This window comes from Ambystoma mexicanum, chromosome 13 (genome assembly GCF_040938575.1).
Source record: "Ambystoma mexicanum isolate Mex_15411 chromosome 13, UKY_AmexF1_1, whole genome shotgun sequence".
NCBI classification, from domain to species: domain Eukaryota; kingdom Metazoa; phylum Chordata; class Amphibia; order Caudata; family Ambystomatidae; genus Ambystoma; species Ambystoma mexicanum.
The window spans coordinates 502409410-502424898 of record NC_090938.1 but is presented as its reverse complement, the minus strand read 5'-3'; the positions used below and the strand labels follow the sequence as shown (position 1 = coordinate 502424898).

The 15489-nt window shown below is 48.4% G+C and overlaps 1 protein-coding gene across 1 annotated transcript in view; it reads left to right on the top strand.

Annotated features, from left to right (window-relative positions):
- MYO1D (myosin ID) overlaps nucleotides 1-15489 on the top strand; it is a 780763-nt gene that overhangs the window by 399245 nt on the left and 366029 nt on the right. The window lies entirely within an intron of this gene.

Here is a 15489-nt window from a genome sequence, read left to right as displayed (position 1 = left end):
CTGGTTCTCTCTAGGCTAGACTACTGCAATAGGCTCTTCCTTAATCTACCGTCTTCTTCTCTATGATGCCTCTAACTAATCCAGAATAGGGCTGCAAGACGGATCCTTGGCCTCAAGCCCAGGGACCTAATCTCTCCAGCCCTAAAATATCTCCACTGGCTCCCGGTTGCTGTAAGGATCAAATTCAAATCCCTCTGCATCATCCATAAGGCTGTCTGGGGCCTGGGGGTCTGAGACCATGCTATCTACAACTTGCTCTCACTAAATGCTCTCCCTCCAGATCCTTACATTCCTCCGGCACCAATTCTCGATCTGTCAAGCGCTTCGCTAAACAGCGAGCTGTTGGTTGATCTCTTTCCTCAGCAGGCTCCCTCCTATGGAACAGCCTCCCCCTTCCTCTTCATCTTGAGCCGGATCTCCTGCATTCTGGAAGCTCCTCAAGACTTTCCTTTTCACCTCCTCCCTCCTCTGCTAAATCCCACAGTTGCTGAGATTGGTGACCAGGGCCCTTATGTGTCCTCCTGGGACCTGGCCTCACACACCCAATCGCCTTCATCCTCTGCCTGCCCCCAGCACTTGCCTTGGGACCCACTGGCCTGTACTATCATAGGCCTGCACTTATCTATTTATTAGCAGTTGACCACTCTCACCAACTCACCCCCCCTTCCCTTCTCTCTCGCTGCACTTGCACATTCTGAATGCTCACAAGGCCTAGTAGGCCCGTCTCTATATTCATTGTTATGTCTGCGTCTAACTCCCATGTTCCCTCCCTGCTGCCCTGTCAGTGCCTTGAAACACAATTTATTTGCTGTATAAGTGCCTTACTAATGCACACCCAATAAATAAATAAATAAATAAAGCATGGGCATCTTGCAGGGGAGTTAAGCAGCGGTGGATGGGTCAACCGGTGAGCAGAAGATCTCCTGGTTCAGCCTGAAAGCAGAGGTGGGTTGGTCAGTTGGAGAGCAAAGGGTTGTGAGCCAGTGAACACAGGGGGTTCACCTGGGGAGCAGCAGAAGAACCTCATTCTTTGGTTACTGCAGAGTCTGCGGATTGTAATCGGAACTGGCCCTTCTAGGTGTCCCCCCATTTCTTTCTGACTTCTTGTTTGCTGCTCTCTCTGCTTCCTGTATGCATATATCCTGAGGAGTGGTATATATTGAGGGGATGGGTCGTAGGTCGCAGCCCTTCTCCCTGGCCCTGGAGGAATGGTACTGAGTGTGCATCCCTGGTAATGTTGTTTCTGGTAAATCGAAGGGTTTGGTAATTGGTGAGCCTCATCAGTGCTTAAAGAATTGAGGGGCTCAGTCTCCTGGCCGTCCTCTCTGCTCTGGGAGGCATGCTGTCTTGGCCATGCCATGCCATGCCATGCCATGCTTCTGAAAACGGATCGTTCAGAGCACGGATGGGTAGGAATGCACCCACCATTTACCTTTTTCTTTCTCTCATGTTCGAGCCTCTGAGCAATGTATACCGCTTCCAGTGATCCCCGCAAATGTTCTTTTGTATTTGTTTAGTCTCATTACATACATTGCATACAAATACATGTCCCTAATGATCAAGATTAGACCTAGAAATGTGGGGTGAAAATATCGAGTTGATGGCTTCCAGCCAGGCATAAAGGTCACTTGCCCTTGCAAGGCTGTTCTCCAGATATGCACAAAGCACACTTTTATCACACACCTACAGTGAACTATCACTCACTGGTGCTATTGTGAGCCTGTACTCTCCTTTGGCTACTGTGCCCCTGCCCTGCCTGGTATCCTCAGAATTGGTAATGTCGAGATGCTCCCTGTGGTTTTGGGGACTTCATGGCCTAATGTTCTCAGTACAGGACCTTTCCTCAGCCCCGGATCCACACACTGGGTTCCCTCAAGCGCCTGGCGGTGGCCCATGCAGTGCGCACACTCTTTGAGAGCGCACTTTCCTGCTTACTTTTATTGTTTTTGTCTCAGGGTGACAATCCTTCTTTCTTGCTTCAATGTGGTAATGCCGCAGTGAAAAAGTCACCAGGTAGGCAACTTCTTTTTCCTGGCCCCTAAAATTCTTTCCCCAAATATTCTAGGGGTATAATTATATATTATTACCTCTGAATCTGATCCTAGAATATTTGGGGAAAGTGTTTGATTGTCCAGAGGGTGCATTTTTAGAGAAATGTCGCCACGTGGAGGTCATTTTCATGGCTACATTATCACTGCATACCTCTTTCTCAGGGTCCTGCCATCTTCCCCGTGCTTGTAGATTGTCCATTCTCGGCCAAACCATTACACCAAGTGGGTTTCCCACTACCCTGGTGTAGCTCCTCTTTTTATAATGGATTATGCTGTGTTGGATTTTCACAGCTACTGCTTAGCATGAAGGTGTTTATAGGGCTCACCTGGCAGCCATCTTGCAGCGGCGCATGCAGCTGCACTAACCAGTAGAGCAAAGGATCTGTAAGCATGTGTGCTTAACAACTGTTATTTTGTCACAGCCCTTGTCTGGTTACATTTCTTTTCCTCGAAAAATTTACATTGAGGTGATGTTTCTTCTAATCTTTTTTAGTGAAAGATGTTTCAGAGAATTTCCATACATAAAGTGAGAAGGGTTTATACATAGAAACCCTTTCATCGGATAGAGTTTTGTTATTTAAACAATTTTCATTTTTTGAATGTAAAATCGCTGAAACATGTATTACATTACAGGGAGCTGTCCAGTATTGAAGTTGATTGCAAAAAGTAACTATCTAATTCAGCACTGGACAGCTCCCTCTAACTTGTGCAGTGTCAGCGAGTCCACTTGAGACTTTTATTTTATTTTTTAATGGGGGGGTCCCCCCCAAATCCTCAATAAAATAAAAGTCTCCAATTCTGAAATTACTTGCAAATACTACCCAAGTCAGAGGGAGCTGTCCGGTGCTGAAATTGATTCCATACACTTAGAATGTACTTCAGCACTGGACAGATCGCTGTGACTCATTAGTGTCATTAAAAAATATATATATATTGGGGTGGCTGGGCCCGCCCCCCGCCCCCCGCCCCAAAACCCTGTGTTCTAAATGTAACCCTTTTCCCCCACCCAAAAATACATACATCTATTTTCGAGAAAAAAATGTTATTTGAAAGATCTTTTGGATGAAAACATCTTTCTCTGACCATTTTTCGATGAAAAGGATTTCGATGAACAATCTTTAGATGAAGACTGTATACCCCCTTGTCTATTCAGTTCCGAGCCACTGCACTGGCTCCTTTTTCTCACATTGTGTACAAAGTCTTATGGTGGTGGGATTTCTTGGTGAATCTTTCCCTGATTGGAGGCCCCAAGATCTGTATATGAATAGGGGTCTCTGTACCACTCCTTTTTCAGTTGCAGGGGCTTGGCTCAGAGGAGCTGGAAGAAGGAATTGGCAAAGGAAGGCAAAGGCTGTGCTCCTGTCTACAATCAGACAGCGAAATTCTGCTGGAACCCCCACACTCCAGACCTCACTCCAGGACCAGAGGGAACGACACTCAAGCTCCTTTCCCTTGACTTGGCAGGCAGAGTCGAGTTGGACTCAAGAGACTCATCTCAATTGCACTTGATAGACTCTTTACAGTCCTGTTTGTCAAGAACTCAGAATCTTATTCAAAGACCCGGCAGCAGATAGCATCCACAATCTGCTCCTTCCTAAGAAGCATCAGGCCTGCTTTGGAACCGCACCGCTTGGTCCACCAATACTGCTGCCTCGGCTATGGGTGTATCTGCCTGATCACAAGCATGAGGTTCTTCTTTTATCAGTCCAGCAATATCCTCTACTGCCCCTGTGCCATCCTTTCTGGCCAGGGCTGCTGCTGCCTGCGCTTTCTGCACCTTCACACCTGGTCCATGACTCTGACAGCTCCTTTTCCTTCCAGCTGAAGGCTCGCTGCTGGCCTTTGTCACACTGAACTACATTTCTCTCCTAGGAAACCATTGGCTGCAAACTAGAAACCAACTGCGACTGGTACAGGCACTGCCACTAGTTTGACAGCTGTGCTTTGCCATAACCGTGGCACTGTATGATTGATTTTCCCCCCATAGAAAAGTCTAGGTTTTATACATTTCTAATGACCCTAAACCTACACACCATTTTATGTATTCAAGACTGAGCCATTGACCTTTCCTAGTGACTTCTGCTTAAGCCACCAAATTCAAGGCACTATTTAAAAGGAAAAGTTACTCGCATGTAACAAACTACATTTCATTTCTACTAAAGCCAGTTTCACGCATATCATTTGACAGATATAATGTGTGGACGTTGTAAGGGTGCAGAAGTAAGACTCTAACACGGAAGGGTCATGGCATTGGCTACAAACGTTTATTTAAACATATAAACTGAAAAGAACACCCTAACGTTCTCTAGCTCTAAGAGGGGTTTCCCTTTCTCAACGGAAATAACTCGTGTCAGAATGTCCAAAGTAAAAGTTCCACTTTCCAGTGTCGAAATCCTGACTCTGTCCCTTACACACTGAGCAAAATAAACAAAAAAAAGGTGTCTTCTAGATCCAGAGGGGTCTCACTTCCCCTGGACAAAAGGCTGTTTGCGTCGGATTTTTCATCTAACTCCAGCCACTCCTTGGCTGTCTGAGAAATGTCTGTGTTTCTACAGCCTTCCTTAGGCTTACTAATCCATTCTGTGGGGTCCCAAACCCTGGTTGGTAGCGTGGGCGTTTCCTCGCCAGCTACTGTCCTTCAAAGCTTTGCCTGGGTGCTCTCTCCAAGCTAGGTGGGTCCCTGACCCTTTGGTGCGGACCTTGTTCTGTTTTCACCAAGCGATGCACTGTACAACCATTGCCTGTATGCTCTCTCGAGGCCATATGGGTCCCTGACCCTTAGGAGCAGACCTGGTTTCTTCTCACCAAGTGATGCACTGTGCCAGCATTGCCTGGATGCTCCTCCAAGCTGTAGACCTGGTTCACTTTCCAGTCAAGCCGTAATACAACTTCCTGTATGATTTGGGTGCGAGTCCCAGACTCGCCTTACTTTTTGCAGATTTGGTTCTCTCTCCTGTCAAGCCTTACTACATCTCCATGCACTGTTTGGGTGCGGGTCCCAGACTCGCCTTTCTGACGTTCGCAATTTCCTCCTTAAGGTTTCCAAGCCCCTGTGACTTCTCGTGTATCCTGTTGCGTGGCATATGCGAGTGCTGTCTCCCTTGAGGCGGCTGGTCTCACTTGCAGTCCTGCGGTACCTTTCTGGAGCTTCTCTAACCCTTCGGCGGCTCCGCAGAGCTCTTCTGTTTGGGGCCGGCATGCTTGTTCGCCTCTGCGGTACCCCGGTCTCTGGGACGCCTGGATCCTTGTTCCCCTTTGGGGCTGTGCGGTCCTTCCATCCTGGAATAGCCCCAGATTCTCCTCTCCTCTGCATCACATCCTGGTCAGTGCCCCTCTGCTCGTCGGGCTTGCTTTTGTTCTCACGGTTCCACCTGGGAGGGTTTGACCCTGTGGTAAGTCCATCGCTGGTTTTTATCTTGCTCTCGCCAATCATGGAGCATGAACCACTAAACTACTGACCGTGGTTCCAGTGTGGACTCAGTATTGCTCCGCATTCCCTGCTTGTCTCAGTCCCAGTACTAGGTGAGTATTGGGATGGTAACTCACTAGTCCTCTTCCTCATCTCAATACTGTGTATTGGGGTGGTACCTCACTACGCCTCTTCCTCCTGGTTTCAACGTTCTCTATTGGAGAGGAAGGAAAGGTGGGGTAACTGTGGAAAGGTACACCAGCGTCATGTGTTGGGTGGTAATACTGCATTTTCTCTAGTTGGTCGTCACTGGTACCAAAGGGTGTTTTCTCTCCCATGAGATCCACTCACTAAGAGTACCACCCCCAGGGGAACTATCGGATAGCGGCCACACCACCCTGGCCTCATGTGAAGGGGCTCCCCCTTCGGAAGCAGTGATGACATCTTGGAAATAGTCACAACTTTCACTTACTGTTTGTTAATGCATGTTGCACAGTACCTTTTCACAACCCTTCTCCTTCCTGGAGAGTATAGCTTTGACTGCTCTGCCTCTTTTACCACTTGGCTTGGAAAGTCTGGCAATATACCCAGAAGTACCAAAACAAGGGTGGGGAATTATCTTTCTTTACCCCAGACCTAGGGTTACAATTTTTTGGTTGGCACTTGTTGGTTGTAGCAAACTCTTTTTAAAACCTACACTTTTAGAGCACCCCCATGTGAATGGCCTGCTTCCTTTTTTCAGAGCACTCAGGTTTCCCGTGGCTATGTGTGAGAAACCCACCCAGTCTTGTTTCAGCTTGACATTTTGGCACTGGTAGTTTTCCTAAATTTCAAATGGGAAAGAATAAACTACAAATCCCAAAATGGAATAAAACAGATTGGATGATCTTCTCGCACATGGCCATGGGACATTTGGTTGCTCTGTAGTGTGTGCACTCAACCATGTCTCAAAACCTTGCATTTGTCTTTTGGCAGTGAACTGAAACTCTTCCACTTTGTCACTACAGCCAGATACAAGCTCCTAAACATTAGAAAAATCATCCCACACCATTCAACTGAAACCTGTATCTCTTCTCCTGTGCTCAGCAAACTGGACTACTTGGCAAGCCCACTTCTTTGTTTACCCCTCTAATCTTTTTCTCCCCTCAACAAAATTCTCAGCTTTCCGAGACCCCCCCTTTTTAACCTATTTAAATATTCCCCCACCTCTACCAGTCACCATGCAAAATCCCTTAACTGCTGAGCTGTAATCAAGTCTATGGGAAAAGGGCGAGCATACTCGTCCTTAGTACTTAAGGGGTTCAATTCCTGCAACTTGTCTGGAGGAAATACAGCTGAAAGCAATTCAGAACACATCCAGATAGGCCTTGCAATATGAAGACAGTCCTTCCTAGATCAGGTAGATAACACAAGCATTAGCACAGGTCTCACAGTGACGTTTTAGCCAGCAAATACAATACAACACAATACAATTGAAAACACAGGCTGGCGCACCCCAGGCCCCCTATACCAGGGACAGATTAAAGTTGCAAACATTACAAAAAGTCAGAAGCAGCAAGAAAGCATACGTACTTGTTTTTTTGCAATGCTTTACAAACAATGGTCTATTTAATAAAGATGTCTCGATGCTCATTTTATTTTACCTTCTTTTATCTTCATTATTGCGATTTACACTACTTGCAATGTAAAAGGTAACCCCTTTTACCACTTGCTTTTTATGTAGGGTTATTTTGCCTGTGCTATTTTAACAGCACCAAGCTCACCCAACTAAGGTTACTGACTTTTGTTTTCAGCACTCCTGGCAGAGGTCTTGACATGTGTCACCAGGCATGTCAGATGATCAGTGAAATGAAAGGGAGCAACCAGGGTGTTCGAAAAGGAATTTTAAACTAGCCCGATTCAACTACATGGATTTTCAGGAAATGACATGTTTGATGTACTGCTCTATTCCTTTGTGTCCCCTATTCTTGAAGCAAAAGTGGCTGTATGCTTCAAATGATAGCTGCCATGTCCCAAACAGACCCAGAATAAGACAGAACCAGATAATAGTGTATTAATACCTCGCACATTGTCGCTGTGTCCCTCACCATAGCTGCCATGTCCCAGACAGACCCAGAATTAGACAGAAACAGACCAGATAATAGTGTATTATTACCCCGCACCTTGTCGCTGTGTCCCTCACCATAGCTGCCATGTCCCAGACAGACCCAGAATTAGACAGAACCAGATAATAGTGTATTATTACCCCGCACCTTGTTGCTGTGTCCCTCACCATAGCTGCCATGTCCCAGACAGACCCAGAATTAGACAGAACCAGATAATAGTGTATTATTACCCCGCACATTATCGCTGTGTCCCTCACCATAGCTGCCATGTCCCAGACAGACCCAGAATTAGACAGAACCAGATAATAGTGTATTAATACCCCGCACATTGTCGCTGTGTCCCTCACCATAGCTGTCCTGTCCCAGACAGACCCAGAATAAGACAGAACCAGATAATAGTGTATTATTACCCCGCACATTGTCGCTGTGTCCCTCACCATAGCTGCCATGTCCCAGACAGACCCAGAACTAGACAGAACCAGATAATAGTGTATTATTACCCCGCACATTGTCGCTGTGTCCCTCACCATAGCTGTCCTGTCCCAAACAGACCCAGAATAAGACAGATCCAGATAATATAGCTTTATAGACATGCAGCGAGGGCCGTACCGGACGTTATGGGCCCTGAAGACCGACTTATTTGCGAAGGCCTTTAACGAGGTCTGAGAGACCATAACGCCCGGTACGGCCCTCGCTGCTGGTCTATAGAGCTATTACAACACCCTCACTGTTTAATTAAAGTTGAATAAATGAGACAGGTTTTAATTGAAGTACAAACAATTTCAAAATCGTAAATAAATGTTGCAAGACATTTTTTATACTTCAATTAAACATGTTTAATTGTTTTTATAGGGTGGTGGAAGATGCCAGGGTGGAAGAAGAATCATGAGTGGGTGTGCCTGCCACCTGTTCCAATTAGGTTTACTTCAGTTGTGATGCCCCCCCACACAAATGTTAGGCACTAGTTCCTCTACACAAACATGCAAGTTAATAAACTTCCACGTGTACATACATTCTATTTAAAGCCACTACATTTACTTACTGCACATTCAGAAGTGCCTGCAACATTTACTCTCATTTCCTTGCTGAATATAAAGTGTTCCATACGTTCCCTGTTACCGTGCAACTCACGTCATCCCCTTTTCCATTTCAAACGCTGTGAAAGGGTTTCCTTTGCTTTCATTTTCTTTTTCATATCCGTGACTGTGGCTGTGAAAGCGTTTCCTTTGCTTTCATTTTTGTCAGCCTAGATGGACACGTTGGTCTAGGAACGTGTATTTCAGAACGGAAAGTTCACTCTTTCTGTTCCGGAATACACATGCAAACCAACGTCCACATCTGTATGCTTCCCCGCACGCCCACAGCTCTGCAACTCCTTTCAGCCCTGCAACTCCTTTCGGTCCGAACTAAGGGCTGTAATCAATCTGCGGGCTATACCAGTGCGTATAGCCCGCAGATTGACCAATCCGCTTCACGGAACACACGCTAGGGTGTTCTAATAATGTATTATTACCCCGCACATTACTGTGTCCCTCACCATACCTGCCCTATCCCAAATAGACCCAGAATAAGACGGAACCACATAATAATGTATTATCACCCCGCACATTGTCGCTGTATCCCTCACCATAGCTGCCATGTCCCAAACAGACCCAGATTAAGACAGAACCAGATAATAATGTATTATCACCCCGCACATTGTCGCTGTGTCCCTCACCATAGCTGCCCTGTCCCAAACAGACCCAGAATAAGACAGAACCAGATAATAATGTATTATCACCCCGCACATTGTCGCTGTGTCCCTCACCATAGCTGCCCTGTCCCAAACAGACCCAGAATAAGACGGAACCAGATTATAATGTATTATTACACTGCACATTGTCGCTGCGTCCCTCACCATAGCTTCCATGTCCCAAACAGACCCAGAATAAGACAGAAGCAGATAATAATGAATTATTACCCAGCACATTGTCGCTTTGCTCTTGCCATATGCTTTTGTAAAAGTACCACTTTGCATGATTGTTCTTCTGCAGTCATATCAGTGGAAGTGTGAGAAATCTTTGCTAGTTGAGTTTCTTGCTAAACAAGATAACTGAAATTTAAAAATATTGGCAAAGCCAGTAGGTTTTGGCTTTCATCTGCCAAGTGCAACCTCCCCGGATTTGACACCGATCCCCGAGGGAACCGCAATAGAGAATGTGATGATCCATCTGGCCACATACTTGGCTGAGCTATATATTTAGACTTCCGGTGCACAGGGCCTCCTCAATACCTGACTCACTAGCTGGACCGACCGAGGGGGGCTGTGGTCTCAGCTTGCCGGGCTGCTCTCGTCGAGCCTGTGGCAGCCCCTAACGCCACCAGAGCCTGCTCCCTTCATCTGATTACCTCCCCCTCTGGTTCCGGCCATGTCGAGTCGCTCCAAAGGATCTGCTAAAGGGGGTGCCATGGACAAATTTACTAAGACGGTCCCTCGGCCTGAGGTGGGCCACACGTCGCCCCCACAGGAAGAACTTCACAACGGCCCTAATCCGGGGGTGGCGGCGCCAGACCTCACTGCCATGATGGAATCAATGGCTAAAAATTTGCCTCCTTTCACGAGAAGCTTGATGACATTAATGCGAACGTTGCCTCACTCAAAACCCGTGTTGACCAGGCTGGATCTAGAATTACTGAAGCCGAAAACCGGATCTCCACCAATGAAGTTGCGATACACGCACTTCAGGACACTGTGGCCACCTTATCACGCGACATGAAGAGCGTTAAGGCAAAATGCGATGACGTGGAGTCCCGCTCCCGTAGAAACAACCTTCGCATCATTGGGGTCCCTGAAACTGCCCTTAAGGGGCGCATGGAGGACCCAGTCGAACAACTACTCGAGGACTTGCTGGGTGATCCGAACCTCTCCCCTTATTTCACGGTGGAGCGGGCTCACCGGGCCCTTTCCCCACGATCCAGACCTGGCGATAGCCCCAGTCCTATTATAATCAAGATTCTTAATTATCGTGACAGGGACCTCATCCTTCGCCTGTCACGGGAGAAGGGGGAGCTGCAGCTGGAGTCTCACACTATCAGAATCTTCCCAGACTTTTCGGTGGCGGTGCAGCAGGAGAGACGTCAATTCCTCGGCATTAAGAAAATGCTCAGGGAACGCAATGTCCCATATGCCATCTTATTCCCTGCACGGCTCAAACTCACCCATAAGGGCAAACTGTACTTTTTCACCGTCCCTGATGAGGCTGTGAAATTCATCGAGATGCAAATACCGCTTCAGGGCCCTGGAGACGGCTGTGTTGATAATTGATCACGAATGGCACGGATTGTAGACATTTATTGAACTTGTTAACTTAATCTGCAATGCGTTACTGGTAAGGTTGCTCTGTTCACTGTAACGTTCTGGCTCCCAGCAGCGCGCGCCTGGGGCGGGTGTGGACCACAAAATGTCAGCGTTGGCCATTCACCTCTCCCCCTACCTGGGTCTGAGCACTCACCCTGTATCCTTGGTCGATCTGGGGGGTGGTGGCTGGTTCCGAGGTCGTCCACGCAATCTGCTAACTAAGGTGGCGCGCCCCACTCAGGGCACGCTGGCTCATGGCATGCCCTTTAAGGCTGATTACATTGGGATGATTTACACCGCCGGCCATTATGGGGTTGCGCTTGCTTGGGAGCTGGACCTCTCACCGGGTGCTGCTTGCGCCTGCGATGAATCACGTCTCTGCAGTTCTTACGAGCTACAGCGTTAATGTGCACATCCTTATTGGCGTGTTAGTGAGGCACTCCACAGAGCTAATCTTGCATGGTTTTGTTGTCCTACCGCAATTTCTGTCTCCCTGTTGTTCAAATGCAGGTCTTTAATCTCTCTGCGATAAGCCCCGTTCCCCCTATATGGGACATAGGGATGAACACTATTTGACTGTTGAAACTATCTTGGTTTGTTTCGGAACTGCAGGGGCTCGTGCGCAGTCCCCGATTACCCGCTCCGTGGGCAGGGCCTGCGTCATGTGTCCACCACCACTTTCGTTTTGCAACAGAGCCATTTGGCTCCAAGCTTGCTAGCGCATGGCAACGGCGCACCCCATTGCGATTGCACTGTTTTTTTTCAAACCTTTGGTACGTGTTGCCCCAGTTGGGCCTCAGGGCAGTTTGGGCCAGGTTGGGGACGGCCCAACTGCGCGCAGTTAAGGGTGTGCGATATTTACATTGCTGATCCATGGTTAGTGGTGAGGTTGGGGGTGGGAAAGGGGTGGTTTTTCAAAAAGGCACACGAGGTTTCGCGGCGCGCATACTGAAGGGCCACATGCCCACTTGCTGTTCCAACTCTGGGAGCTTATACCATCACTGGATCTGGGATGTTCACTGAAATATGGGTACTGTGTGTGTAGATGCCTACCTCTGAAATGGCTACTGTCATAATGTCCTGGAATATTCGGGGGCTGAGCAATCGCACTAAGGCACGTAAGATCGTGACCTATGCCAACAGACACAATTGCAAGATACTGCTTCTACAAGAGACACATTCCAACGGACTCATCCCGAGGGCTGTTGCCCCGTCATTGGGTTCTGCCAGATTCGTTACCTCCTATTCCACACAATCTAGGGGCGTTCTCGCGATGATCCACAAATCAATTAAGTTGGTGCTGCATAAAAGCTACATCGACCCTGAAGGTCGTTATGTCATACTACACTGTACACTGGTCAATAAAGAGTATCTGCTGGTTAATACTTACTGTCCCAACGTAGATTCTCCGGAATTCTTTGACACTGTAACTACCATACTGCTGGGTGCAGATTATATGGGGGGGGGGGAGAGTCTGAACCTTATTCTGGACACTGTCCTGGACAGAACTGACAGAGGTCTGTCTGGTGCGGCGCGCAGGCTGCATGGCCACATGCGCTCAACATCTGTGACGCCTGGAGAACACTTCACCCCCAGCAGCAGGAATACACCTACTATTCATCTGTACACGATAGCTCGTCCAGGATAGATTTGTCTTGGTCTCTAAGGAGGTCATGGGGAGGGTGGAGGATACATGCATTTTGCCCCACACATTTTCGGATCACGCTCCAATTACACTGTCCTTAGGACTGGGAATTCCCATTCCAACACTCTGCACCTGGCGCTTTAAGTCCGAAGCCCTAAAAGACATTGGGCCTCATTACGACCCTGGCGGAACGGGTTAAACGGCGCTGTAAAAGGTGACGGCGCCATTCAACCCATTCCGCCACATTACGAGGTCCCCTCGCGGGACACGGTAAGCATGCCTGGGAAAACCAGGCGTGCTTACCGGGTCCCGCGAGGGGAAGAGGGAGCAAACAACGGGCCATATCGTAATGGCCCGTTGTTTGCTCCCTCTCCCATCCCCATTCTGCCCTATGGGGCAGAATGGGGATGAGGAGCACGGCATTACCGCCACCCGCGAATGGGCACTTACCGGTCCATTCAACTCGTAATGGGCCGGTAAGTGCCCAGTCGCGGGTGACGGTGACGGATGCGAGTTCGGCGGTAGTCGTGCCTGTAATGCAGGCACGGCTACCATTCGAACCGTAATGAGGCCCATTGTGTTTAAGTCTGAGATACTAGCTGACATTGAGTCATTCTTGGAACTTAACTCTCTTCAGGACACGTCTGCCACGGTTAGATGGGAGGCCTTTAAGGCTTACATTAGGGGTATGTCTATCTCTCGGGAGGCTGGGGTGTTAAAAGCCATTAGAGCCGTTCTTGGGCGATCTGAGGCCCAACTGAAAAGACTGGAGCAATGTTGCTCCACCGGTACTGACCCCACCATTCTTGCCCAAATCTCGAATGAACTCCAAGTATTTAACACACTAGCTACCAGCGAAGTTCATTACTTCAGCCACCCGCAGGCTGCCAGGAAATATGGAGAGGGAGACAGACCCGGGAAAACGCTTGCGACACTTGTGAGGGGGGAATTGGGCTGAACGCAGATCACTTCCATCAAAGATCGACATGATGACGCCCAATGGGCGGACCAACAAATACTGGATATATTTACTGAGTTCTATAGATCCCTTTACTCCCAGCCCGTAGAGCACACGAGCAACATATGCGAGAGCTCCTCGACCAGATCCCCACTACGGAAATTTCCCCACAGACCTGGGACCAGTTGGACGCCCCGTTTACGCTAGACGAGATAGTAACGGCTATCTCAGACTTACCTAAAGGCAAGACGCCGGGTCCTGACGGCCTCACTGCGGACTTCTACCAATAGCACATAGCTATTCTGGCCCCCCAGCTGTTGGAAGTCTGGAGTGAGGCACTCCGTGCCTCTATCCTTCCCCCTTCCATGTGGGAAGCGGCCATCATGGTGCTGCTCATACCGGGTAAACCTGATGACGAGTGCGGGTCCTATAGACCTCTCTCCCTCATTAACCTCGACACAAAGATCTTTGCTAAGATCATTGCTAATAACTTTCTGCCTATTATGACGCACTTGGTACAAGAAGACCAAGCAGGCTTTGTTCCTGGCAGGTCTACCTCCCATAATATCAGGAGATTGTTCAATGTCATGTCCCGTATAGATCAAGACGTCCAGGCCGTAGCGGTTACATTGGACGCTCAGAAGGCCTTCGATATGGTCTCTTGGAAATACATGTGGCTTGTCCTCGAAACAATGGGCATTGGCCCAAACATGATAGGGTTCATTAAACTATTACACACTTCCCCTGTTGCACGAGTACGAGTTAACTCACTAACATCTGAGATGTTCACGCTATTCAGAGGCACCAGACAAGGTTGCCCCTTCTCCCCGATCCTTTTCGCTTTGGTGATAGAACCAATGGCGGACTTTGTCCGTGCACGACACTCGCGTAAAGGAATAAGACTGGTTGACAATCCTGAAATAATATCTCTATATGCTGACGATGTCCTACTATACGTCAGAGATCCCACAACCCACCTAGAACCCATACTGAGAGACATCACCCGCGTCGGCACCCACTCCGGATTTACGATTAACTACTCCAAATCGGAGATCTTCCCGCTCACTAAAGCTACCCTACAGCCCACCACCCAGTATCCCCTGCGTTGGGCCCCTGAGGGTGTTAGATACCTTGAGGTGCAGATATCCCTCACTAAGCCCACCTTGCTTGCCGATAATTACTCAGCTGTAGCACGAACAGTTGAGACCAAAATTTCACAATGACACACTCTTCCGTTGTCCGTTGCTGGCCGACTATCTCTTATTAAAATGATCTTGCTCCCCAAGCCCTTATACACCTTTTGCAATATACCCATATGGCCTGGGAGTGCTTATTTCACTAAATTGCATACGCTTTGTGCACAATTCCTTCGGCACTCCGGTGCAGTGCGCAAGAAGTGGACTGACATGGCACTTTCATACAAACGGGGTGGTATTGCTGCTCCGGACCTAGCACTATACTGGATCGCGGCCCAGGCCCAGCATGTTACTCATTGGTACCCTGGCTCCCCAGTGCGCCCACATGTCAAACTGGATCGGCTTGCGTCCGCTGGTATCAACTTAATGTCCTTAATACTACATCGACACTATGCACCTGATTCCCCCATCGACCCCATTGATGCGACTCTGTATGCCTGGCCATGTCTGCTATACTCGACAAGTGGGCCCTCCCCATATTACAAATGGCTTCCCGTATGGGCCTTCCCTGGCCTGGATCCCACGCTGGATACCACTTTGGCCCGACACTGGGGTGCACTAGGGTATCGGGCGCTATCCGACTTCTATCCCGAAGGCAAATTCATAGATCCCCAAACTTGGAGACTGGGGCACACCAGATCCCCCCTAGAGACTCTTCAATATTACAGACTATGTACCGCGTTCCGCACCATGTGGCCCTCCTTTCCTGATGAGCCCCAAGATACCCCGGCAATAGCATATATCGCTAACTTGGGCGGTGCACGGGGCGTCGTCTCTTCACTGTATCA